The sequence below is a fragment of the Amblyomma mixtum genome, chromosome 2 (assembly GCF_055824585.1).
Source record: "Amblyomma mixtum isolate Tamu chromosome 2, ASM5582458v1, whole genome shotgun sequence".
Classification (NCBI taxonomy): domain Eukaryota; kingdom Metazoa; phylum Arthropoda; class Arachnida; order Ixodida; family Ixodidae; genus Amblyomma; species Amblyomma mixtum.
In genome coordinates, this window is record NC_143013.1 from 242,005,739 (window position 1) to 242,028,795 (window position 23,057).

A 23,057-nucleotide genomic window follows, 5' to 3' on the forward strand; every position below is an offset into this window, starting at 1 on the left:
ATTCATCATTTGAACTTGTATTTCATGTATTGGTTGCTGTTGTTACAATCTTTATAACAGGTTTTTTTTTGTTCCTTTTTGTTGTTATTTCTTAAAGCCGCATTGATTTCCTGCACACGCTGGTGATTGTGTATTTGTCTGTTGTCTTTTTTTTCTTACTCTCTCACTCTTTTATTTTCTGAGAAGTGCCTTCGCATGCCACTGCCTACTTGCTGTACAGGGGGGTGGGAACCTTGTCAAGTGATAACCGCTTTTATTCCCGTCCCCTCCAACACTGCATGGTGATGGAAATAAATCATTATTATCATTATTATTATTACTTTATTATTATTATTATTATTATTATTATTATTATTATTATTATTATTATTATTATTATTATTATTATTATTATTATTATTATTATTATTATGTTACGACGGCTCAAAAGTTCAGAGGTTGTCGTCTGCTGCCGAGAACGACGGCGCATCGGTATCATTATATCACGCTATTGGCTGACTCTCGTGCAGCGCCTTTACGCTCGCCTACACGAGCTCGCTCGAAGTGTAGCCCGATGTAGGTTAAAAAAAATAGCCGTACTATGGTCCCGGAGAGCAGAAGGGATGTTATCGAAACGGAAGTGGTTTTTTGGGTGTCGAGGAAAAGGAAAAGAAATGCACTCTGTGTATACCCTAACCGCGCTGAAAAGGAAGGCGGGGAGGTGGCGGGAGTGAAAGAAGGAACACAGAAGTGCCGTAGTGGAGGGCTCCGGAATAATTTCGACCATCAAGGGGGGGGAGGGGGGGGAGACTTTAACGTGCGCTGACATCACACATTACGCGGTCGCATTTTGCAATTCGCCTCCGTCGAAACGCGGCAGTGGTGAAAGCTTTATTTAGCAAAGGCCAAAAAGAAAATTACGACGCTTCCGCTCCGTGGGTATCCTTCCGGATGCTGATCGTGGCTTCCATGTGATGCCTGGCAGCGACTTCAGCTGCCCAGGTCGCAAGCCGTATTTGAATCTTCGAGCTAGTCAAAGCAGCTTTCTACATTATCTGTGCAGCGCATACGACGAGGACAGGATGATACACAGACACAGCGCTGAGTCAGCGCTGTGTCCGTGTCCCATCTAGTCCTCCTCGTATGCTCTGCGCCGATAATATCTAACCAACATGCCCAAGCGTCTACCTTGTCAGCCTTCCACAGTTGCGGACTGTTTAGGCGCCAGGAGACGGGGGGACAGAGTGCCGGACGTGAATAAAGAATGTAAGCATAGTCTGCCCGGGGATGGCTGCAGAGAGTGCTCCAGTGTGAATAACGGCAAGGAGAGCAGGAATAGAGGAAAAGGTGGGCCTGTAAATGGTGCCACGTGCTATGTTCGAGCTTAGAGAAGAACGTCGGAGACGGAGGGAGGGATAGGCGGGAGTTGTGGTGATGAAGAATGATGTCATGGAATGTGAGAACGCCGCGGACGGGTTCAAACCCGGCAACTCTTGCTCAGTACCCAAGCGCCCTAACCACTGAGCCACCGCGGCGGGCATTAGCTTTCTTCCGTGCAGCGCTTAGCTATCCCTTTCACAAAGCGGAGAACTTTCACTGCGCGCTCTGCGTTCGTTTCCGTGCGTTCACGTTTGCTAACTGGCAGTAAGCGGCAGTTTCCTCATGTTTTACGTCGTGTGAGACGGTTAACGCTAGGGTAACTACAAATTGCGTCGGACAACACAAAGCTCAGGAGAGGAAGCTGCTAGGCTAGTTGGTGTTGCATTTTCCGAAGAAGTTAGCGCAAAAAACGGACAAAGGACAGAAAGAAAGGACACATAAGACATTCACGAGCACTCGTGAATGTCGTATGTGTCTTTTCTTTCTGTCCCTTGTTCGTTTTTTGCGCTAACTTCTTCGGAAAAACACAAAGCTACCAACGGTGTAATGACGCTCTGGTTCAGAATAGCACAAGACGCGGGTTCCACTCCGGCCGCGGCGGTCGAATTTCGGTGGAGGCGAAATTCCAGAGGCCCATGTGCTGTGCGATGTCAGTGCACGTTAAAGAACCCCTGGTGGTCGAAATTTCCGGAGCCCTTCATTACGGCGTCCCTCATAGCCTGAGTCGCTTTGGGACGTTAGACCCCCATAAGCCAGGACTACAGTTTAAGCATGCGAGAGAGGAGGAGGAGGAGAAAGTCAGGAAGGTGTAACCGGGAGAACAATTACGTTTTCTACCCTGCACTGGAGAAGGACAATGAGGGGATGCGAGAGAGAGATTCAATATGTTTCTGGCACAGATATTCCTGTAACAAGTGAAGGCGGGCTAGTTGGTGGTTGACAATGGAGTGCATATTGCAACCGCACAAAACAACAAGGGACGAAGAGAGGAAAGCACAGGACAAGCTGTTTATGCGAACTTGGCCAATGAACTCAGTGGTCAGCAGAGCCTTAACGCATTATGCATGACATCTCTGAAAACTGGCAGAAAAAAAAAGCACTCCGTCGAGCCGGATTCGAACCAGCGACCTATGGATATCCGCAGTAAGAACCTCTACAGTCCACCGCTCTACCAACTGAGCTATCGACGGGGACGGGAACGGGACACGAGCCGCTTTCTTTGCTCAAGTGTGACGTATGCAAGGAAAGCAGCATGCAGGTTTTTCTTTCACAGTACAATGGCCTCAGATGGCTTCTGCTTTCAACCTGGTCTATTTTTTTTTTTGCTACGATGTGATTTCAAGACTGCTTCATTACTTGCGTCTGGTTTGCATTGTATTCGCTTCATTTTTTCTCTTGCTTTTTTGATACCTATTGTTTGTTCCCTTATGCGTTAGTGACGAGCTCCCGGCGCATGTCGCAATTCACAATTCAAAGAGCACGCAAGTGCTCTTTCTAGAATCATTTACCTTTTTTTTTGTGGCGTTCGGACCTTTTTATTTATTCTGCTTTCATTTCCTCCTCGTTTTCAGGTTTCAGCTAAGCACGCAAAAAAGCCGCAGAGTAGGCACCTTGAACTGTCTAGTACTCGTCAAATGGAGGCTCAAGGATAGAGTTGGATATTTAGATGCAAGACGTCCAAATCACGACACAAACTATAACCACGCCCCTTCGCTCTTAAGGCTATACTTGGAGGTCTTTGTGCGGCAAGATGCATCGATGGTATTAGTTTGTGATCAATTTTCGTCCTGTAGGTATTGTCGTGAGGCATATCGCTACGAGACCATTAACAACAGAATAACAATTATTACAATAACTAAAGAAAGGTACTAAATAGAATACAATTATCAGGTCAGTGGTGAGAATAATAAATTAAGCAAGTAAAATACATTAATCGCAAGCAGCAATGCGTGACGAATGAAGAAGAAAAAATTGCTTAATTTAAATCCATAGATAAGTCCTAATAGCCACATTACACCACGTAGTCACACTTCAATTAACCCAATAATGTCAATATGCTACTTGTTAGGCGAGTTTTACTTTCTTATTGATTTTATTTCAGCATAATTCCGAATTACCCACGTGTAAGATTAAAATAATAAAAGTAGTCCTGTCTTCGGTAACAGAACTTGTACGTCACCGTTATTGGACGTCACGTCGTTCAGTATAGTTAAAAACGCGGCTTGGAAAGCTTACGGAGCCAAAATTTCTAGTTGTAAACAATAGCTGCCTTGGACACGGGTTTAGAGGGAAAATATTTTCACAAAAATGACAAAAAGAAAGATGACGCCCAACGTGGGGCTCGAACCTACGATCCTGAGATTAAGAGTCTCATGCTCTACCAGCTTAGCAGCCGGGCGAGGATCGGCGCAGGTGAATAGCAGGTGATTAGCTCGACGCTGCGCAGGGTATTGTTGCGAAGGTTTCCGCGTTTGTGGCACGGTGGGTTGCGTAGCGAGTGGTCTACCGGATCATAGCGAGCGGCTCCTGGCTTAAGTTGGATTATAATGAGGGCGCCACGCATACTTCATCCGACGTAGACAGCACAGTAGTGTCCACGTTATTATCTCCGCCGAAGGCGCAGGCCAGAAGAATGGAAAGGAATCTCACACTCACTACAATTTCCCTGTAAAAGCCGCTGATTTTCAAATTATTTTCTGTCAACTGTGAAACGGAGGAAACTGTACCGTGCTTTGTGCGATATAGTTTTCCCAGTGCCCTTGTACAGGGCCTTGTACAGTGGAGGCCCAGGCATAGATGTTTTAAAGAGGGTTAAAAAAACGCAGGTGCCGCTAGGACCAAAAACCTTCTTTTTTAAGCTGCACACCGGAACCTTACCGGATAAAAACTTTTAGAGGCAAAGGAATTTTTTTTACCCTGTGGATCTCACTGTTTAAGTTGCATACAGCCGGAAACAATAGACCACGTTTTTTTACCCTGTTGGGAGGAGGTTTATTTTTGGGATGTATTGCAGCGAACCCTAAAGAAAGAATTACCACTAGATACGTATGGCATCCGGTACTTATCTGTAGAAAATGAGGATGGGGTACCGTTTGACTTAATGATGCTGGTAGGCCTTCACTGCATATGGCGCTCCAGAATGGCAGGCTACCATTGTGACAAGGACGCAAGGCCTGCTAGAACTTACTTTCGGGAAAGCATGGACTGTTTTCTGGCCATCCAGAAAGAGACTAGAGCAGCTGTGCAATTTGCGTGAATTTTAATCTGACGAAGCCAGATTCATGCTGGCTGACCACGACAGCGCCGTGTGTATATACCGTCTTTGTCAAAAGTAACCAGGCTGCATGGTTTGCTTCTAGCTTGTATAGTGGAGCCCTTATGACTTTCCTAAAGATCAAAAGTTGTTGGAAGGTAAGAAGACCCCCAGTCCTTACCTTTAACAACCAAATCAGCTTCAAGGAAGCTGTAAGGGCTCCACTGTACGAGCTAGAAGCAAACCATGCAGCCTGGTTACTTTTGACAAAGACTGTACATAGCGTTTAGTGTGTTTTGTTGACTGTTTGTTTTGTTGAAGGTTATGTGTCAAACCCAGGCAATGAAGAAAAAAACGTGCAGGCTAGAATTAAGAACTGTGCCCCTCTGTTCATACGCATTTGGATTTATTAAAGAATTGTTTTAAGGATTAAGAAATAGATGACACACATGACGAAGCTACGAGAGATGGAAGGCATGAGCAACACGGCCGCGGACTTTTTTTTTTATAATAATTCAATGCAGGCAATATATGCAAGCATTCAGTGATTATCTCGAAAAATCTTTAGTCGAACATTAAGCGTCCCCTACAATTTTCCTCTAATTTCTGTCAATTTTTCACCTAGACGCTAAACCAACAAATTTTATAGTGCAATCAACACGACACGAAAGAAAACTAGTACATTCCCCAAAGTATTGCTTGGTGCCAGGTACTGTTGGCTTCTTTCATTTCTATATCCTAGTGTGCCCCTCGTATGCTCATGCGTTTAAAAATTAATCGGGCAGTTTCTCTCGACAGTCCTTAGTACAATTTGACTCTTCGATTATTTCATTGCTGCAACAGGTAAAAACAAAAACGCACGAATTCAAAATGTAACCCTTGCTAAAGAAGCTTGGGAGTTAGTAAGCAGTTAGCGCCGCTGTCAGCAACGGCGCATTATTTAATTTTACACGACTTTAAAAAATAAACAATGCGCAAAAAGTTCAACGCCCAACGTGGGGCTCGAACCCACGACCCTGAGATTAAGAGTCTCATGCTCTACCGACTGAGCTAGCCGGGCGACGAGCGAGGCGGCAGAGTAGTATCAGTTGCCTCCACGCTCAGGCGTCAATTCCTCTGGAGCTTTGCCAAGGTCTGGCAGAGTTCATCGGCCGATGTTCTAGCGCCGCCACAGAGCAGCGGTACTATGCTGCAGCCTCGCCGAGCAAATGTGTGCAGCACATGGAGCTGTGCCAGCGGAAAACAGAAACGCAGATACGGAACGGAAGAGAACGAAAGAAAATAAAAAGTCTTCTTGGTGGCTCGTTGAGGAAAGTAACCTGGCTCTCGCGTGCAGTCCGACGTATCGTGCTCACTTGGGGCTGATTTGGATTAGGATCGTGGGCGTTCTGCCTCGACTGGATGAAGGGAGCATGGCAAGCACGTCCACGTTAGCACCTCGTAAGATGAGCTCAGGGAGAAGTGTGCCTGCAATTTGCGCACAATATTTGTCTTAGATAAAATATCACTGTAGCGGATGAAGAAACAGACAATCGCGATTGACCACGAAGTTCTTTGGCACGGAAGCCTCGAGCGACAAGGATACAACTTCCTGCGTATGCCAGGGAGCTAGGTGGTTGAAACCGTAAATCTTTTTGAAAGGTTACGAAGGAAATTAATTATGGCTAAGGAAGCCCTCATGCAGAAACATCTTTGCGCATCTAGTTTTCAAGGCGTGTAGATGAGGCTTTATATAAAGATTATTGCGCCGTTCTAAAGGCGTTGTTCATATGTGTCATCATTCGTTTAAAGACAGTGCTAAGTTAACAAATGCTTCGTTCATTCTCACACTTATGAATGTAGGTTCCCATGACTTCCTTTCTCAGGTTCCGCGGTGGCTCAATGGTTATGGCACTCGGCAGCTGACCTGAAAGACGCGGGTTCGATCCTGGCGGCAGCAGTCGCATTTCGACTCCATAGAAATGCGAGCAGCCCGTGTACTGTGCGACGTCAGGGCATGTTAAAGACCCCAAGATGGTCGAAATTATCCTCAGACCTCCACTACAACATCCCTAATAACCTGAGTCGCTTTGGGACGTTAAACCCCATAAACCAAACCAAAACCACGATTGTTTTTTCTTGAATTCACCCAAGAAACCAGCCAGCCACGCATTATTTTTCCCTTCCGCTACAACATCGAAGCACAGGGTGCTTGCTAAGAAACATGTTAGGACATCTCGCGGTAACGATGACGACATTGTCGAATTTCACCAGCGGCTCGTCCCTCGTTCAGATCCTCCTGCTACACTTTGTAGTCAAGGAAAATTTCCTGTAGTGTTGCCCAGCATTTTGTCTCTTAGTTTACTTCCAGCGCAGAGACCTTTAGCTCGGGCGCTGTTTTTGCTTCGACAAACTGGCTTCTTAATCATGTACTTATGTCCCCGGCCGCCATGCAGACAGTCGTTTAAAAAAAACTGTAATCCTGTGAGTGATGCTAGGCGGCGCAGCTCAACGCTCTTACATTCGTGGGCAAAGGGCAGCGTCAAGGTAACCAGAACAGCAGTCCGCCATAACTCACTAAGGTGACACGGGGTACATTGCGCGCTTTTTGTTTTACGATCATTTGAACGTGCGGTGAAGACCATATTACAGATTCGTTTCTCGTTACTTCTACATTACAGATCGCTTCAAATAAGCTTTATTACGCACCGCTGCCTTCAGGCGCTAACGTGACCGTGTTCCGCGAGTATGATTTGTGGAAAGCTATATAGCTTGCGGCTGCCTCGGTACTGCACAGTTACCGGGCCTTGAACTAATGTGCGCAACCAGCTTCAGTCGGTATAGCTCTAGAAGGCAACGCCCGGGGAAACACAATATTCATCTTCGCGGTTTAGGATGACAACAACTTCGCCGTTTTGTTCCCCAAGATGAATTTCGCACCTTAACGCTAACGTAAAACACTTTATAGCAGGATTCAACTTTAAAAACAGCAGTTTCTAACACTGGGCCGCGGTTCGCGCCCTCCTGTATTTCTCTGCTGGCCAACCGCACTGTAAACTGAATCAGCTTTTAATGTTTGACTGTATCAAACAATCCATGTATCAAAATTGTAGAGCTCATAATTTTGTGCTTGTGATAAACTTCTTTACGTAGCAAAGAAACTTTTAAGCAGGCGACTACTTTTTCGTCGTGGAGGAATTCTGTGCGCGGAGGTTGAGCGTGGGCGGAGCTTCACTGAGTCTGAAGTTGTATCCGACTATGATAAAAGTTTAGATTGGACGAATGTTATAACTGCTGGAGGTAATCAACACTTGTTCACTGTGCAAGAATAATCGGAATGCTGAGAAAAAAAAACTTTCCGTCGAGCCGGATTCGAACCAGCGACCTATGGATGTCCGTAGTGCGAAACCTTCTACAGTCCACCGCTCTACCAACTGAGCTATCTTTTTTTTTTTTTTCATGGTATTTATTTACATGGTTTTGTATACAAAGCATATATATACATATGTGTGTGTGCATATACACACACAAAAACAACGGGGACGGAGGCAAAACCGGCTTCTTTTCCTCAAGTGCGCCTCGCCTCGCTTTCCTCGCTTTCTGCACTGAGTGTTTTTGTTTTGTTTTGCCTCGTTTTGTTTTACCGCAAATGTGAATGTTTTTAGGAAAGGAAATGCACCGCAAGTGCCTCACTCTTGCTGGACCACTTAACCTGGCCAGTGAAGGAATTAAAGTAGAGGGTGGAAAGAAATAGGTAGAGGCGCCGTATTTGTGGTTCCCGATTAATTACGACCACCCGAGGTTCTTCAACACCAGCTTGTACTTTGCTCTTCGACTCCGTCTGAATGCGGCCACCGCGGCCGGAATTCTTTTTTTATTTGCACTGCAGTGATCACTATATCCGTCTAATCAGCCGATTTTCACGAACTTGGTAGCAGCGCCTTTTGTAATTGAATGCCAGTAAAAATGACTGGGGTTCAACGTGGTTTGAACGCTTGAACCAAGTTATACGAGCGAAAGCTCTGTTCAGCATGATCTCAAATCAAATGTCAAGGTCAGGGTCAAGGTGAGGTACTCAATGTCTATAGTCATATGATCACGCGGTCATGCTACTGTAGCTACTACCATAGCTTCGACCATACCACCACGCAGTTAAGTTCGGTTTCATCTTATGAGTTATTGAAAGTCACTGTTAATGTGGCGCCCACTGTCTCAAATCACATTTCATGGTCAAGGTCAAGGGTCAAGCTTCAGTACTCAATGGTCATAGTTATATTGTCACGTGGTAGTGACGGCAGTGCAGCGGTCAGGAAGACAGCAACAAGACTTGCAAACGAAGCTCTTTATTTGGGCTGACTTTGCGCCCGCAAAAGAACTAAACAGCACGGCAGCGGCGTAAGCAACTAACCTGCTCGTCAGTCGTCGAACTACGAATGCCCACCGCTCGCTGCATCACTCAATTTAAAGCCGGCAAAGAAACTTCGAAATAACCGGTCAAAACAACTACAGTAATCTGGAAAAAACGTTGATGCAGCTCTTCATGGCTGTGATCAATCGAGATTAGTCCGGTCGCTTCTCGCGCCACGAACAAAAATGATTTTGGATTGGAAAACGTTTATTGTCAGCACTGAGCCCTAGTGGGTATTATACTAGGTGGCTGCGAGCCCATGGCTCTTGGCGACCTTGTGAGCCCACTCAGTGGCCCGGACTTGCGTCAACGGGTCTGAGCTGGCCAGTATAGCCTCCCACCGCTCTAGAGAAGGGACTGGTAGTAGGTCCGCCGGTGGCGGCGCCTTTTTGCAGCTCCATAAAATGTGGTCATATCCGGCTATCTCGCCGCATTGTTTGCAAGTAGCGTTGTATTGTGTTGGATACATGTGTGCTAGTCTCGACGGGCTAAAGAAGGCTCGCGTCTGGAGCCGACGCCACGTTACCTCCTGGCTTTTGTCGAGCTTTTTGTCTGGTGGCGGATAGATCCTCCTTTCCAGTTTAAACTGATTGGTGTATTCGTGAAATGATATGAATGCATCTCTCGTGAAATTTGGGGACTCGACCCGGCTCACTGCTCGGCTGACATAACCTCGAGCTATACTGTGAGCCAACTCGTTTCCCCTGTTCCCCGAGTGTGCCGGCACCCATATTAGTTCCACCTCTCTTTGGTCCCAGTCTTTATGTCTTAATATTCGTTCTGCCTCCTGGGAGATCATACCCCGCGCAAAATTGTTGATAGCCACCTTGGAGTCGCTAATTATGGTGACTGCTTTGGTGCTGGCCATTGCCATGGCGATAGCCGCCTCCTCCGCTGTCCCTGAGTTTTTTGTTTTGACCGAACCGGCCGTTAATGTTTCACCCGAGTCGTTCACGGCCACGACCACAAAGGAGTCGCCTCCTTCGTATTCCGCCGCGTCTACATAGGTTGTGTGTTCCGAGCCTTCGAGCTTGGCTTCAAGGGCCTTTGCTCTGGCTCTCCTCCTGCCTTCGTGAAAAGCAGGGTGCATGTTTTTTGGAAGTGGTTTAATAGTGAGTAATTTTCTAACTTTGGTCTGTAATTTTGCCTGCGCGTTTCTTTCCGGAATTTTATCATGTAATCCTAGGTTGCTCAGGATCTTTCTCCCCGGGGGTGAGGTCGCAAGCCTCCTTAATTGCGCAAATATATGTGCCTCGCATAGTTCCGTGGTGGTGTTGTAGATCCCCAGTTTAAGAAGTCTTTCCGTAGGAGTGCAGTGGGGCAGCCCCAATGCTGCTTTATATGCCTGCCTTATGATCCCATCTATTTTGTTCTGTTCCGCCAGCCCTAGCTTGAGGTAGGGAACGGCGTAAACTATTCTGCTTATCACGAAAGCCTGAACCATTCGGCAGAGATCTTTCTCTTTGACTCCCCGTCTTTTGTTAGCTATTCGCCTTATGAGCCTGGTTGTCATGTTAATTGTGGACTTAAGCCTGTTTATTGTCTCTGTGTTCTTTCTATTGTCCTGTATTATAAGTCCTAGGACCCTGATTTTGTCAACTCTGGCTACCGGAGTCTCATTTACCAGTACGTGAATGTCTCCTGCGTTGGTATCGCGTTTGCTAGCCCCCCGGATCACCAGAAGTTCGGATTTGCTTGGCGAGCATTTTAGTCCTGCCCATTCTGCGTATTCCTGGACAATATCGATCGCGTGTTGGAGATTTTGTTCTATTTCCCCATCGTTTCCTGTATGCGTCCATATTGTTATGTCATCCGCATATAGCGTATGGTTTATACCTTCGACAGTCTTCAATAGCGGCGGTAGGTTCTTCAACGCCAGGTTGAATAAGAAAGGAGAGAGCACTGAGCCCTGCGGAGTTCCCCTATCTCCCAGCTTAATAGTTTCTGACTGGATATCTCCTAGATTTATTTCTGCGGTTCTTCCGGTTAGAAAGTCCCTTACGTAATCGTAGGTCCGTTTTCCAGGGGTAATCTCCGCCAGATTAGTTAGTATGACCTCGTGTTTGACGTTATCGAAGGCTTTATGTAGGTCTAGGCCCAGTATAGTTTTGGCGCCCCCTTTGTTGGGCGGGTCTATGATGTCTGCTTTGAGCTGGAGCATGACGTCCTGCGTGGACAACTTGCTCCTGAAGCCTAGCATCGTTTCAGGAAATACCTCCCTTTCCTCTGCGTATTCCTGGAGTCTGTTTAATATGACATGTTCCATCAGCTTCCCCAGGCAGGACGTTAGCGATATCGGCCTGAGATTGCCCACTTCAAGTTTCTTCCCGGGTTTTGGAATAAAGATTACTTTGGCATGTTTCCATTGTGAAGGTAGACTACCTCGTTTCCATATCTCATTTAGGTAATCTGTGACTGCCGTGACCGAGACTAGATCTAGGTTCCTTAGCATTTTGTTGGTTACCCCATCTGCCCCCGCTGCCGACGTGGTTCTTAGTTGACTCATTGCTCTCCATACCTCCGCTATCGAGATGTCCTCATCTAGCTGTGTGTTTTCTGCTCCTTGGTAAGCTGGAGATGAACCCCCTTTGTCTGTGTTAAGGTACCTGCTCTTCAGTTCCTCTATTAGGTCCGCGGCTGTTCCCTGGTATTTGTGAATCAATCGTTTAAGCTGCCCTTGTGCCGCCGACTTTGTTTGTCCTGGGTCTAGTAAGTGGCGAAGAAGATGCCACGTGTTCTTGCACCCTAGCTTTCCATTCATTTCATCGCAAATTTGTCCCCAGTGTTGACGCTGAAGCTCGTTTGTGTAGTCTTCTATCTGTTTTTCGAGTGTCGATATTCTCTTCTTTAGCCTTCTATTGTGTTTCTGTTTTCTCCACCTCTTCAAGAGGCTCTCGTGGGCTTCCCACATGTGTGCTAGCCTTGAGTCTGTGATGTCATGTTCGGTGGTTGGGGTCTGTCTAGTGTGACTGTTTACGTCTTTTTTGAGTGTCTCAACCCATTGATTTAGATCCGATATCTCCCTCGGAGCGGTTCTGTCCCGGACTTTTCGGAGGGTGTCCCAGTCTGTCAGCTTCGTTTCGCGCAGCTTCCCCTTCATCGGCCTGGTTTGTGTTTCAATCTCTATGATGTAGTGATCGCTACCCAAGGTGTGTCCTGTGTTTGACCATCGTTCACCCTCGAGGTCTTTGCCTAGCGTCAAGTCTGGGGACGTGTCTACGCTGACGCTATTGCCTATCCTCGTGGGGTCTTGCGGGTTGTTTAGTAGCGTGAGCCTTAAGTTTTGGATTTCTGTCCATAGTTTGTTTCCCTTAGGGGAGGCCGTTCGATATCCCCATGCCGGATGCGGGGCGTTGAAGTCCCCCGTGATTACTAATCCCTTCTTATAAGATAGTCTAATGGCTTTACGTAATAGGTCCGCCAGCCCTGTGCCCCGGTTTTTCGGTGAGTTGTATATATTCAGAATAAAGAGACTGTTGTCCCCCTTTCTGTTTGGGATTATTTCTAACATCACGTAGTCCTCGCTTGTGTTTTCGAGTGCGTGTTGTGTTGCCGTTAGATTTCTATGCACTAGCGTGGCCGTGAACGACTTGGGTTTGTGCTCTTTTTGCACTTCTAGCGGGATGTACGCGGCGTAGCCATTTAATTTGACCATGCCGCTTGCCTCCTGCAGCGTGATTACGTCCGGTGTGGTTATGTTTTTTTGAATGTGTGCCTGCAGGTTCCATCTTTTGGACTGGAAGCCTCTGCAGTTCCACTGCCAGATTCTAATTTGTTGGCTAGGGGCCATGATGTCCTATAGAGGCTGCTGCTGCGGTTGCAGCGAGGGGAGGGTGTTGCCGGCAACAGGGGGAAGCCTGGCTTCTATGTTTGCTAGTTGTTCCAGAATTTGCTGGAAGCAACCCATGGTTCGTTCCCTGAACGTGACGAATTCCGCCGTCAGATTGTCAGCACGTTCGGCTATTTTGTCTACCCTAGCGGTAAGGGCATCAATTCTAGCGTCTTGAGCTTCAACCCGCTTCAATAGTGTGTTCATGTCCGGCCTAACGTTCATGTGGGTTTTAGCCGATGCGTCCTCGTTAGGACTTTCTGCCGCCTTTTTGGGAGTACTGTCGTCTGTGTTTTCCTCTCTGGGTAGAGGTCTTTTCAAGGGGACTCTGGTGTCTGTATCCATTGCGTTTTGAATGTCTCCCCCTTCATATGTGTCACGCGGGGGCGCCTGACTCGCGTTTTGTGATTGTTGCAAAGGAGGTTTTTCGACCACCTTCGGCTGTTTTGTGTTAGCGTGAATGAGTTTCCTCAGCTCCGCCATTTCCTTCTTTAAGGTGTCTAGCTCTCTGTCCCTCTTAGCGAGCTGCTCTACCAGTTCCTTCTCTCGAGCGGTTTCCCAAGAAGAGGCCTTATCTGGCCAGCTCACCTTTTTGCCCGCGTCTCTGTCCTTGCTTGAGCCTCTTCCTCTGCTCGAGCTGCTCTCTCTGTCAGGACCCGAGCTGGCGCCTCCGGTCCCCGGTAATGGTGGGAAGGAGCTCGATCTGCTTCTCCCCCGGTGGCCTTGGCGGGTGCCGCTGTGGTCCCTGGTCTTCGGTCTTGGTTGGTGTCCGGAGTCAAGTTGCCCCAGGTCGTTCTTGGCTTTAAAAGGTGCTTTCTTTGCCAGCCGATACTTGCAATTCCGGCTGCCGGTGTTGTGTGGCCCCCCGCATACGATGCATTCGGGCTTGCATGTCGGCAGTTCTCCCTCCGGTGGGTCTGGATGGTCTTCGCCGCATCTGCGGCAACGCTTTACCCATGGCTTATAGCACACATCCGTCCTGTGTCCCGTCTTCCTGCAGTTGTAGCAGGTCTCTACCCGCTCTCGGTACGGGTAGACGATGAACACTGATCCCCAGTAGAAGACTTGTCTGGGAAGCTTTTTCTCTCCAAAGGTGATGAGAATAGATCTGGACTTGCCAATTCTTCTGGCGTTGAGTACTTCGATGTCCGGGTTGCGTTTGATGAATCCTTGACGGACTTCTTCCGGTGTTCCGATATCATAGGCGTTGTATACCACGCCCTTAATTGCGTCGTCGGGAGCCGCGACGTAGGGTGCCATGGCGAGGGTCTTCTCCCCGATAACTATCGTCTTTATCCTCGCGTAGGTGCTCGCGCGTTGACGATTCGGTGTGCTGATCGTGTACGTGTTGTTCACGGAGTTGATTCTTGAAGTGTCTTCGTCCAGGACATCTCCGTATGGTAGTTGCGCGGCCGCGCAGGTGGCCTGCAGTAGGTGACGTGGCACGTAATCGTTCAAGTTCCAGCCTCTGGGCCTGAAGATTATTTTATAGTCGCTCTCCGGGAGCTTCGGCATTGGTGCCCTTTTTCGGATGTTCGGGTCGTGCCTCTTTTTCTGAGTGGCAGTCGATTTCTTCACCCCGGCGCCGTGATCGCCAGCGTTCCCGCCGAAATTCGCGGCGGCGTTCGTGTCAGCGTTTCCGCTGGCGTTTCCAGGCTTCCCGCCTTTTTTCTTCATGCGGTCGTGCATGCTGAGAACGGTCTCCCACTCACCGTTCTCAAATTCCGAGGGTGCCAGTTCATCTCCGTCGACGGCGTTGATCATCGTGGTGGTCACGGGGCCGCCCCAGGGGCCGGCTCCCGTCGATGCACGGGTAGCTACGCTAGGTCTGGGCGTTAGGCCTAGCTAGCTCTCACGCGTCCGAGAGGTGAAAAGTCCCATGAAATGTGAAATAGTCCACCGTCTGCCCGAAATCCAGTGTCCCTTTGCACGGAGGGAGAATCCGGATCTGTTCGCGGTAGTTTCCGGCCCGCAGGCCCAAGTTGAACGCCGAAAAACAGCTGCTTGGCGGGAGCGCATGCGACGCACGTCTGCACCGCTCTGACGCGGGTGGAAATTCCCAACAAAAATGATAACGCCCTGTTCCTGCGGCCTCGAGCGCGAACGAACGAACACTGCAATGATACGTGGCATTATGATCACGTGGTCATACAACCATAACTTGGGCCATACCACCACACAGTTATGTTCGGTTTGACCTTGTGAAGCATTGAAGATCATTGTCAAAGTCGTGTTCACTGTCTCAAATCAAATGTCGAGGCCAAGGTCAAGAGTCAAGGTCAAGGGTCAAGGTCAGGTACCAAATTGTCATAGTCATATGATCACGTGGTCATACTATACCATAGCTTGGGCCACACCACCACACTGTTAGGTTCGGTTTGGCCTTGTGAAGCATTAAAGGTCACTGTCTCATCCACATCGAAATAAAAGTTGTACACCGCGGAATGGAGCTATCGCTCTAAAAGAAAGGATCAGTGAAGCCCCCTCCCATTACAGCCTTTGGCTGTGTACAGCGCCTGGCCCTCGTGCGTGCCACGCGCATACAGTGAGGAGCTAGAGTACCCCTTAACTGTCGACATACCACGAGACATGGGCGAATAACTTTTTTTTTTGCTTTATACTGCGTGAGGCAGCCCCTTTTAAAGGCGCAATGATGTAGCCACCTCTGGCCTAAGCTGGCACCGCCCGGTGATGAGGAACTGTTTTTTTTTATGTTTCCCTTTATCTTCCTCCCGTTCTTTTTTTCCCCAGTATGCATTCTGTTAACCCTTCCAATAACAATTGTTTTGAGAAAACGCTCGTGTCGCACCTCTGCCTTTCTCTCTGTCCTCGTTTTTTTTAGCGCTACTGTCGCAAAATGATAAGGAACTGAGCCCGAGAATCCTGAACGGTGCCACAGCGAAACAAGTGATGTAACTCACACATAAAGTCTGTAGAAAGCGCGATCGGGACACACCCTTTCTTTCGCGCTACGTGTTGCAACATGATAAGGAACTGAGCCCGAGAATCCTGAACGGTGCCACAGTGAAACAAGTGATGTAACTCACACATAAAGTCTGTAGAAAGCGCGATCCGGACACACCCTTTCTTTCGCGCTACGTGTCGCAAAATGATAAGGAACTGAGCCCGAGAATCCTGAACGGTGCCACAGCGAAACAAGTGATGTAACTCACACATAAAGTCTGTAGAAAGCGCGATCGGGACACACCCTTTCTATGTGATAAAAGAATTGTCAATAGTGTATGAATAAAAAATATATATTTTAGGTATTTTTCATTTTTGCTATAAAGTGAGCACCTTCGAAGTATCAAATAGAGTGTACCGAGCGAAGAAATGCGAAATAATTTTGACATAAATATTGTCAGCTTACTATACCGTCTGGCGCAGTTTGCAGCATCTAATTTATTTGGCACAATAGACACTTTTAGTTAGGCGTACGCAGTAAGCTTGTGCACGCATCGCTTACTGCGTTGCGTACGCTGTAAGTAGTGTAAACACGACACTTTTAGCTGGCCGTCCCGTAGCGTCCCTCAGGGGCACGCGTAAACGGTAGCGCCATCTAGTGACGAGATGACAAAGCACATCAAGGCTGTGTTGAAGAAATTTTCATCCGTAATTACTGATAACTAGTGCGGGTGCATTGCGACCCTTTTTTCGTTTCAAGATGAAAAACCATGGAAATAGAACAAAATGCAACAAATGACTAAAAGTTAGACAACTGCTTCGCCAGGTGACGTTCTGGCGAAGTAAACACACCGCATTTAGTTAGTCCTAAGAGCTTGGAAATCGCCAAGTTATCGGAAAAACAGGGGCTACACTTCGTCTCACAAGATGTTTGCAGCACTACGGAAGGTAGAGCTCTCTCGTCCAATCAGGGCTGCAGAAACGCAGAAAATAGTCCCTCGAATATTTGAGGAGCGTATGACTATTAATCAAAACAATAAGCATTGCAACTAAAAACATGATTTGGACAGGTATATTTAAATGGTAGGGAGTGTTTCAATCGCTGGTGAAATTACCAGACAAAGCCCGTACGGACACAGCTCTGCGGAGGCCTGCTGCGAGGTAGTGATGCGTCGCCACTTTCCAACATGGCGTCGGTCGAGTCTGTTGTGTCTCCTGTGTGCTCTACACCGACAGTGCGCTGTTTCCCCAAGCAGGCGAAGCAGGTGGCTTTAAATGTTCTTGAAGCGCTTCGCGTCGAGTGCGGGGGCAGTTGGAGTACAAATGCGCTCATCAAGAGGACGGCAAAACTCACGCAGGTGAGCGAGCGAACGCTTTACAAGTGGACAACGGAGACGTTGAACACGGGCCGAGTGTTGTTGAACGCGGGCCGTTTAACGTGCGTTGCCTCTCGCGCAGCACATGGGCTTGTTTTGCATTTCGCCACCATCGACACTCGGTTGCCTCGGCACGCTGGAGTAAATAAATTTATATGCACATGACACGATTACTGAAATTTACTGCGACGCGACAACAGAGGAACTGATGAGAACAGGTTGCGACAAAAAAAAAAGTGGGGCTAGTCCCTTTAGAACGGGCGTCCGCATGTCCAAAAACAAACCAAAAAAAGGAATAAAAAGACATCAAGCGCCATCTGCTATAGGTAGAAAGAAGCCACCTGGAGATCAGGTGGATCGAACCACAGGCGCGTAGGAACACACTAATGTAGTGCGCGCCATCCTGATTGGACGAGAGAGCTGTACCTTTCGTAGTGCTGCACACAGCTTGTGAGAAGGAGTATAGTTATTGATTATACCTCTACGCGTGGGCTAGAGTGTGTGAAATAAAAGCGAACCGCTACCATTTGAGCGAGCTATAGCTCAGCTAAAAGTCTCTAATCTCTCTGTAAAGATTTTTTCTGGTTCTGCCGCGGCAATCATACCGATTCCGCTAATCTCTTACGCGGATATCACAAACCATTTACGCCTCTGCAGGAGGCTACTCCCGGGACCCGCCAAGGGTCTCGACAGAACCGAGGAGTGCCACCTCAGACGGCTCCTTTCCTAAATCCCGCCGTACTAAAACACGTAGACCCGACTTTCACGGGCAGGTGCAAATTCTGCGGGCAGTATTCTGACCTATACCACATGGTGTGGGCCTGCCAGTTAAATACAAATATATCAGTTATAAATTTATAAATCAGCCAACTAGGGAGGGCTGGGAGGCGGCCCTGTCCAGCTCGGACCTGGAGGCCCAGCGGGCCCTGGTCCGGAGAGCACGGGCAGCGGCGGCAGCCAATGGCGTCTCGGAATAGGGACTGCCACCCAGGTCAACGACCATCCACACCTCCCTTTACCAATTCTGTACAGTGCAACAATAAATGTTTTCTCCTCCTCCTCCTCTTGTTTTACCGTTCGGCTAATTAAATCAGTTGTTTTCCCTGAGTTTCTTTGTGAACGAAACTAACGAACGCGTACGTAGAGCACGTACACACTCACGCACAGATATGGGAAGCGACGCGACATGTCAGTAAACCGGAGCAAAATTCAAAAGCTTCAAACAGAACTTACGAAATACCCGAGGATATTAATTAAAGGCCTTACGCTAAGGAAGTCTGTGAGCCGGGTTCTGCAAACTTGCATGAGTGTGCTAATTTTTCACCCGAAAGTTTTGTTCAAATGAAAGGGACTAAGTGGCATCCCTCGGCATCCTGCGGGCAATGGAGTCCCGGTGGCAACATTGCTGTAGTTTCGCTCAGGCCTCTCCACACTATTGAACCAATCTTACGCCTTTTACTAAAGATTGCCGTGTGGAGGGGCGTACCAATGAGCCTATAGGCCATTTTTTGTGAGGCCTTGCCCGTTTGGGTGAGGCCTATTATGTGAATCAAAAGAATGATACCGTGGTCTTCACGATGTTGCTGGTTTTAAAGCGAAAGCTTTACCAACCGTTGACGATGTTCGAGACTCCAAAGATTGAGGAAAGGAAGGGTCCATTACTGGCTTCCTGGGTCAGTGGACGCCTCAATCACGCTTTGAGGTCAGTGGCGGGGGTGAGAGAGAGATGTGGGTTTGCTTTACAACATGATCGGGGAACTGGTGGAGGCCCACCGACAGACCCAATACATTCGGCTCACACAAACCTCCACAGGTCGGTATATCCTGCACTCCCTCGGAATCAGAACACCGGCCAACGACCCAACCCTCCTCGCCATCCCACGACCCCTTCACCGGGAGCTCCTCATCAGGCCGCTCCCGAGGAATGTGCACCCGTCCCACCGTGAGCAGCGCCGCAGATCCCGTGCGAAGGCGCTCCATCGAGCGTACGGCTCCGAGCCGGACGCCGTATGGGTGGACGCTGCCTGCACGGGTGATGAAGCGACAGCAGCTGTGGTGGACTCCTCTTCATCCAACCTCCTCACACTATACCTCTCCCTCCAGACACCTCCCCAGAGGAAGCCGCCATTGCACTTGCTATCACTCGCACGGAAGCCCGGTATATTTTAAGTGACTCTAAAACTGCGATACAAAATTTTGCTCGAGGCCGACTCCATGTCCCTGCTTTTGGCATACTGGACTCGCCCGACGCGCCCCCAAACCGCCAAATGGAGCTGATATGGATGCCTGCACACTCCGGGAATCCTGGAAACGAGGCCTCCAACCTTTTAGCCCGAGGTTCTTTAAACCGGGCTCAGGTGGCCTCGGATCGGGGATTCACGAAGGAGCGCATGCACTCATTCAGTGAGCTGACCCAGGCATACAGAGCCTCACGCCAGCTCTACCCCCCGCCCCACCCCTCCCTAGATAAAAAACACGCAACACTCTGGCGCAGACTACAGACTGTTGGTACTGGGTGTTCGAGCCAGGAAACGGTCGAGGCGACGGTGAGTAAAATGACTTTTATGTACTGTATGTACAAGGGCTTTTACATGATACAAGGACCAAGAGCACCACGGGCTAGCACAAAGAAGGGCGGCCCCGGCGGTGAGCGTGACTCCGGCGTGATGGCTCTTCTGCTGCCCGTCTGCTGCTCGGGTTCAGCGCGGCTCCGTTTTTATAGCCGCCCGCTGACGGTTGCGGCAGCCAGCAGTTCAAATCCTCCAATCAGGTCACGGCACTGGCCACCGTTCAAATTAGACCAATGGTCGAGAGGCGACGGCCGGCGACGAGACGGAGGAGCCGCACCGCCGGAGAGGAGGGAGGAGGAAGGGTCCGCGTCGGCGCCGGCGAGACGGCATGAGTCACGCTGCACGCCGCGACATGCCCGAGAGAGTCTGAGCCTGCTTTGAGTGACGGCGGGCGCGCAGCGCTTGTTTTCAGGGAGGCCAGCCAGCGAAATGTGGGCGCCGCCACTACAAGAAACACACCCTCCCTTCACCCCTTACCCTAGCCCACTATCATCCCTCCTTCCCCACTCCGGCATGCGCTCTATGCCCAGAACCCTTCGCTTCTTCCCTCCACATCCTTTCCCTCTGCCCGGCGGACCCTCCCCCGCGGGACCTAGAGAACCTCATGGCCTGGGAGGACTGGGAGACCCTGCTGCGCTCGGAGGACCCGGCCGTGCATACCATCGCCACCGGCCGGGCTGCCACTGTTATGGACCTTAGGAACATAGACACTTGAGTGCAGTGGAGTCGTGCGGGGACCCTGGGGCGTGCCCCGAATTCCTGTGTAAATAAAGTTTTTTTTCTCTCTCTCTCTCTCTCTCTCTTTATAGCACAATACATCAGTTGAGAATTTGTTGTGAGAACAGCTTTCACGAAATAAGAACTCAAAACCTCTTTCTTCTTGCACGCCCACCTTCCTCCCTTCCCTTACGGCAAGGTTCGGGTGTCCATCGAGATGTGACAGGTACTGCACCCTTTTCCTTTCCTCAAAACCATTTTTTATAAATGCTTGTCGTCGCGGTGCATGCCCAAATGTAGAAAATGTAACATATATCCTGCCCTTCACGCTCTTGTGAACCATGCTTCTCAGATGTGCGGATCCTAGCCAGAAGCAGCATTATGAAAGCCAGAGAACTGATTTAAGCGTTCTATATCAACAACAAAGGCAGTTTGTGTGCCAGCGAAACATCCGTATTTTTGTATCAGGCGGGAAAAAAGCTTTTTGAGCGATGTTTATCATGCAGAAATTGATGCGTAATTTTGTTCCTTGCGAGACGCTGGCTGAGTGTATATATGTATGCAGGTTCTGCAAAATAAACAAGTTGTTAGTGGCGCTCTGTCTCGTTCTCTTGACTCGTGCTCGTGTTTTTGGCGCCTTTAAATTACAATTATCATGTTTCGCGTCGTGTGAGACTAACGCTAGGGTAATTTTCAAATTGCTTCGGACAACAATAATTACTGAAGACGCTTCGGAAATTCTAAAGTGTGCTTGGCGAAAGCCTTGTGGTCAACCCACTGCAGCTTCCCCGAACCGCTTGGCGCGGAATCACTGGGCCGCTTCGGAGCCATGCGTCTCACTCACTCGACTGCAGCGATACGTCTCGCGAAGGAGCGGCGGTGCAGCGCCACCGCCGAAGCGCGCGCTCGTTGTACCTGTGACGTCACGGTTGCTAAGCACAGCTGCGCCCCCCACTGGCGCGCCGGTTGCTAAGGAGGGGAGCAGATTGCGCAGCTGCGCGGAGGGGATACCACAGTTGGCACGATTCCAGCGCACAGACGAACACCGCGAGCATGAGACATCAAAGGCTTTCGCCTTAAAAAGCAACCAACGATGTAATGACGCTCTGGTGCAGCCGTAATAGCGCCACTTCAGTTTAAGCATGAAGAGAGGGGGAGGAGGGGCAAAAAAGGCGGAAAGTTTTCCCCGGGAGAACAAAGCGGTTTTTTACCCTGCAGTGGGGACAGCAGATGAAGGGATGAGGGGATGCGAGAGAGAGAGAGATTCAATTGTACCTGGTGATGAAATTCCTGACCGGTATATTCAATGCCCTCGCTTTCTCGTCGTCGCTAACGGCTCGTAAGCATGAGCCCATATTTTATACTCTTTATGCGAGATACTTGGCTTGGGCAATGATTTCGGTGATCAGCAGAACCTTAACGTATTATGCATGACGTCTCTGTAATTTACTTCCCGAAAAAAAACAATTCGTCGAGCCGGATTCAAACCAGCGACCTATAGATGCCCCAGCACGAGACCTCTACAGTCCACCGCTCTACCAACTGAGCTATCGACGGGATTTTTTTTTCCTTTATTGCATGGAAGAACTTCCGTAAAAAGGGGGAAAACTTCAATCAAACTAGTTCGCGTCTCAAGTTACCGGGCTGCTTAATAGGAGCCCGCCATAGCCCTAACTCAACACTGCATCCCCATCAAAACATCAAAATTCAGGGAGGCACACACATGCATCTAGGCACGGCAGCCAGCTTGGAGGTTCTTCGCGTGCAGCATATACACTCCTCACCAAAGCACACTGTTCACGAAACACAGATTTGGACGATCTTGGTGGCTCGGCATGTCTGTCCATCATACGGCTTTTCCAAAGACTGAATAGTCCCATCAACACAAACAGATCATAAGGCACAACAGAGTTTTTGCGAACAGGCAGAAATGTAATAGTGTATGGAGCGCTTTCCGCTTTCTTTCCTCAAGTGTGAAGTAGACAAGGAAAGCAGCATACAGGTTTTTCTTCCACGCGACAATGGGCTTATGCTCTCAATCCGGTCTATTTACTTTTGGCTACTGTTTGTTTTCAAGACAGCTGCATTACTTTCGTCTGGTTTGCATTGTATTCGCTTAATTTTTTCTCTTGCTTTTTCGATACCTATTGTTCGTTTTCTTATGCGTTATTTGCAAGCTCGCGGAGCAGGTATACATTCAAAATTCAAAGAGAACGCAATTGTTATTTCCAGAATCATTTGCCTCCTTTGCGTGGAATTCGCAAATCTTTATTTTTTCTGCTTTCATTTCCTCCTCTTCCCTTTTCTCCCAGTCTTCAGGTTTCAACTCGGCACGCAACGAAGTCGCAGAATGAGCACAACTAGAAACAACCGAGTAATGTCGCCCGTCATGTTTTCGGAAGGTGCCTACGCCTTGAAATATCTAGTGCTGGTCAAATGGAGGCACAAGAATAGAGTTCGATATTTAGATGCAACACGACCAAATACGACCAAAAGACCAACACGACCAAAAGATACGTCGATGAGATTATTTTGTGATCAATTTTCGTCATGTACGTACTGTCGTGGGGCATATCGCTACAAGACCGTTCTTCTTGTTTAGACAGCGAAGACTTCACAGCGGGTGTCATAAACCAGACACACTTAGGAAAGCATTTGTTGC

General features: G+C 48.6%; 4 non-coding genes across 4 annotated transcripts; 1 reads left to right on the forward strand and 3 right to left on the reverse strand.

Moving 5' to 3' along the window:
* Positions 1-2,459: 2,459 nt before the first annotated feature.
* Positions 2,460-2,549, reverse strand: TRNAY-GUA (transfer RNA tyrosine (anticodon GUA)). Its single transcript is given in 2 exon segments — positions 2,460-2,495; positions 2,513-2,549. It is a non-coding gene; the product is annotated as a tRNA-Tyr (tRNA).
* Positions 2,550-5,599: 3,050 nt separating this feature from the next.
* TRNAK-CUU (transfer RNA lysine (anticodon CUU)) lies at positions 5,600-5,672 on the reverse strand. Its single transcript has one exon. It is a non-coding gene; the product is annotated as a tRNA-Lys (tRNA).
* Positions 5,673-18,521: 12,849 nt separating this feature from the next.
* Positions 18,522-18,645, forward strand: LOC149363153 (U5 spliceosomal RNA). The gene has a single exon (XR_016289296.1). It is a non-coding gene; the product is annotated as a U5 spliceosomal RNA (small nuclear RNA).
* Positions 18,646-21,862: 3,217 nt separating this feature from the next.
* On the reverse strand, positions 21,863-21,952 carry TRNAY-GUA (transfer RNA tyrosine (anticodon GUA)). Its single transcript is given in 2 exon segments — positions 21,863-21,898; positions 21,916-21,952. It is a non-coding gene; the product is annotated as a tRNA-Tyr (tRNA).
* Between the last annotated feature and the right edge of the window lie 1,105 nt (positions 21,953-23,057).